This window comes from Octopus bimaculoides, chromosome 3, assembly GCF_001194135.2.
Source record: "Octopus bimaculoides isolate UCB-OBI-ISO-001 chromosome 3, ASM119413v2, whole genome shotgun sequence".
Taxonomy (NCBI): Eukaryota; Metazoa; Mollusca; class Cephalopoda; order Octopoda; family Octopodidae; genus Octopus; species Octopus bimaculoides.
In genome coordinates this window covers 43,891,576-43,895,916 of record NC_068983.1, presented here as the reverse complement: position 1 = coordinate 43,895,916, position 4,341 = coordinate 43,891,576, and the positions used below count along the sequence as shown (strand labels likewise).

At 41.6% G+C, this 4,341-nt stretch overlaps 1 non-coding gene across 1 annotated transcript; it reads right to left on the bottom strand.

Moving 5' to 3' along the window:
- Positions 1 to 2,918: 2,918 nt before the first annotated feature.
- Trnal-uaa (transfer RNA leucine (anticodon UAA)) lies at positions 2,919 to 3,001 on the bottom strand. Its single transcript has one exon. It is a non-coding gene; the product is annotated as a tRNA-Leu (tRNA).
- Positions 3,002 to 4,341: the final 1,340 nt, after the last annotated feature.

The following is a 4,341-nucleotide window of genomic DNA, read 5'->3' as shown; positions in this document are numbered from 1 at the left end:
ATACCGCTAAGCATTTCGCCCGGCGTGCTAACGTTTCTTATTTCTTTACTACCCACAAGGGGCTAAACATAGAGGGGACAAACAAGGACAGACAAAGGGATTAAGTCGATTACATAGACCCCAGTGCGTAACTGGTACTTAATTTATCGACCCTGAAAGGATGAAAGGCAAAGTCGACCTCGGCGGAATTTGAACTCAGAACATAACGGTAGACGAAATACCGCTAAGCATTTCGCTTGGCGTGCTAACGTTTCTGCCAGCTCGCCGCCTTTATGCTCACCTCTGCCACATAGCCGTTACACTATCCACATAGCTGTTACACTATCCACATAGCTGTTACACTATCCACATAGCCGTTACTCTCAAGCGAATAGGACACGGTAGCAATACCATGCAGTCGCTAATTGTTCTGGGGGCCTATATAGTTAGGAGCAGACACAGACAATACCTCTCAGCTATCTTACTGTTGATCTTGCGCAGTGGTTTTCTGTTAAACCTTATGTGCAACAAATTGGTTATACATGTACACAATACACAATTTAACGATTTTTAAAACATAATTCCTAATAATATTTAATTATAAAAACACGAGTTTTTTTTTAAACCTCAAGTGGCTAGTGGATTGGGGTCTAGTATAATAAAATAGGGATCAAAGAGGTCTATAGGCAAAAACCGGCCGAGGACTACTCTGATCTAGCGAAACATCGCGAATGAATAGTTCAGCGCGACTCGTCACCTAGGTCGGGTGAATCGCTAACGGTCCTCTCCAACGTTCCACTAGATGAAGGGTAAAGGGGCCGAAATGGTTTCTATATCTACTCGGGACTACATGAGTACCCAAAACAATTAACCAAACATGGTGCTTGCAACCAAGTCATATTCGACTGAAGGTGGTGGCGACGGGGTTTTTTTTTGACACCAATTCCTCAAACATTCCTTGGTTTGTTTTGTGTTATTTCATTAAGTAATATGACACCTAATAAAAATGTTTTAAAAGTTCTTCTATGTTGTAACAATTTCAGGTTGTTGACATTCATCGAAGAACTTTGGGTGGGTGTTGATGACCGAAACGGTATGTAGAACGACATCCTGTAAGAAAGAAACGGTGGAAAATGTTTTCATCAAAGACAGGATGGTCAAGACTGGAACCTCGATGATAACTGACCCGAGACCTAATTTCAACGTTGATGACTTTCTCCCAACGTCTTCCTGGGGGAAATGGTAACATGGTAGTTATGTGGGTTAAGTCTAGGAGACCGGTTCAATTTCAGAAAGAACCACTGCATTTTCTTGCCCACAATGACAGGATGGTCACAAGTGGAACGTCTTCGATTTATGGCTTTGCTCAATGACTTGCACCTTCGATGCTATACTTGAGATAAAGCAGAGAACGAACTATTCATTTAGAAGTAACGACCACATCTCCCTCAAATAGCATCTACCTGTGTTATGTATGTATGTATATATGGATGAGCCAACGAGGGACGCCTTTGCATGATAAGTCAGCTTAATAGAAATAACAGCAAAATATCTCTCTCACATAACACCCTTCTGTATTATGTATGTATATATTCGCGAGCTTATAACGAACTTCTCTGCATACGTTCGGAATGACACCTACGGTTTATTCTGCCTTGGATCATCTTGGTGATTTTTTGAGTGTTATTTAGTTGGTCAACAGCGGGCAAGAAAGTTTGCCGAATGATCGGAGGAAGTTGAAGTCAGAAATTCGCTTGTACGAGACACCTTTAACGTTCTTGAACATCTTGTGATCAATCACGTGACAAGCTGTGTCTTCTGTGTCGTTGATATTGACATACATGTACCACGACTCTGTAGCATTCGGGTTTTGATCTTTACAGAAGGGCTCGAGCATCTAAGTGCTGTAACAAAACATCATTGGCAAAATTAGTCCATCGAATCAAGGTCCACCTAAGAATAATAAGGAAACCTATCTCTTTGTGATTTCTAGCCTCTTGTTGAACGATTTAGTCCAGAATTATGATGAAGACGAAGAGTACCAACATGTCCTTGACGGAGCCCAGTCTGCAATTCGAACACTTTAGTTTCACCGACCAGTTTCACCATTCGTGGCTCTGATGGCCAGGAGTAATCAAGTACGTGCTATGTCTTCAAGATCCTGAACATTTTCCCCAGAGGAATTGAAGCATGAAATGATTTCGTGAAATCGACAAAGGCCAAAATAGCGGGCAGGCATGGGTACACTGGGCAGTTGCTCCGGGATCTAAAGGGTCTGGAGACCCGATTCTAATCTATGTATGCTATGGTTTGCTGTCAATAAATAAATACTACAGGGTCCGGCTCATTGATGTGTCCAAGGGCTTCATTGGTATAAGGGCTCACTTTTGATCTATGTATGTTGCGGTTTCCTGTCAATACTATAGAATCCGGTGCACTGATTTGGCTGGTAGTCTCACTGATATAGGGGCCCAATTCTGATCTAGGGGCCCGACACTGATCTAGGGCCCAACATTGATCTAGGGCCCAACTCTGATCTAGGGGCCCAACATTGATCTAGGGGCCCAACACTGATCTAGGGACCCAACACTAATCTATGTATGATGTTGTAGGCTGTCAATAAATTAATGCAACAAGGTCCAGTGAGTCTTAGCGGTTCAACACAAAAGATCGATGGGATAAATACCAGATTAAAAAAGTATTGATGCTGATTTGTTCGACTAAGCTCTTCAAGCCAGTGCTCCAGAATGACAATACTATAATAGATATTTGGCTGTTATTTCCAGGAACGTGAGCAACCACGTACAGGATTTTCCCATTGGTTCGTTCCCTCCATAAATATGTGCCTTTTAAGTTGAAATCATAGAGAGCCAGTTTAATAACATCCTTGCGGTATTTAATTCAAAAATACAGTAGAAAAAAAAAAAAAAAGAAGCTTTTAGCACGAGTGGGGTTCGAACCCACGCGGACACTTGTCCATTGGAACTTAAGTCCAACGCCTTAACCACTCGGCCATCGTGCTACTGATGAAAGCGAGTTGATAAAATAGAAGTGACATTGATTTGCTCGGAGGTCAATAATACTGCTAAGGCGGTCCTGCATGTAGGTTCTAATCTACCACTTCTGAAAGGATGTCTTTGTGAATGTATTTGCGACCCTCTCCTACTCGAAAAGCGGTGATGGGTTGTTTACGTCCCTGCAACTTAGTGGTTCGGCAAAGAGACCGATATAATAAGTACCGTAGTTCAATGACTAAAAGAACGAAATGTGTATGTGTGTGTGTGTGTGTGTGTACATACACACACACACACACACACACACACCCACACCCACACATGGTGCAGGAGTGGCTGTGTGGTAAGTAGCTTGCTTTCCAACCACATGGCTCTGGGTTCAGTCCCACTGCGTGGCAGCTTGGGTATGTGTCTTCTATTACAGCCTTGTGAGCGGATTTGGTTGGCGGAAACTGAAAGAAACCCGTCATATATATATATATGTATATGCGTGTGTGTGTGTGTGTGTGTGTCTGTGTTTGTCCCCCCACCATCGCTTGACAACCGATGTTGGTGTATTTACGTCCCTGTAACTTAGCGGTGTGGCAAAAAGAGACCGATAGAATAAGTACTAGGCTTACAAAGAATAAGTCCCGGGATCGATGTGTTCGACTAAACACGGTGCTCTAGCATGGCCACAGTCAAATGACTGAAACAAGTAAAAAGGCATATATATATGCATATATGGGTACAGGACGTCACCAACAGTAAACAACATGAAATACGAAAACAAATGAGTTCGATACGCAAACAACGAGAGAAACAAATGGATAAAAAGGACTAGTAACACAAAGAACAACCCTTCATTAGTTGTCGGCTATCTACTCCTCATTTCGATACACACACACACACACACACACACACACACACACACACACACACACATTAATGCTTGTCTCGTTATAACGGAAACAATTTGATGTTAAATTGAAGTATTGCTCAATATTTTTTAGTTGTCAACATATTTATTAAACATTTACAATGGCTTCGAGCGAAGTGTGATGCATGTATGTGTAATATTCATTCATATATATTTGCATATCACGTATATGTACGCATGTATGCGTATATCTATCTATCTATCTATCTATCTATCTATATTTATTTGTGTGTATGTACGCACGGCTCGAATACTCACTCACACAAAATTCTTATACATGTGCGTGACAAAAGAAACACCTCTCGTTAAACCATCACAGATTATCTCTAAGGTAACAACAACTAAAACGGCAGCAGCAGTATTAAATAACTAACGACATTAATGTGTACACGTATATGTGTGTGTGAGAGAGAGAGAGAGAGAGTACGT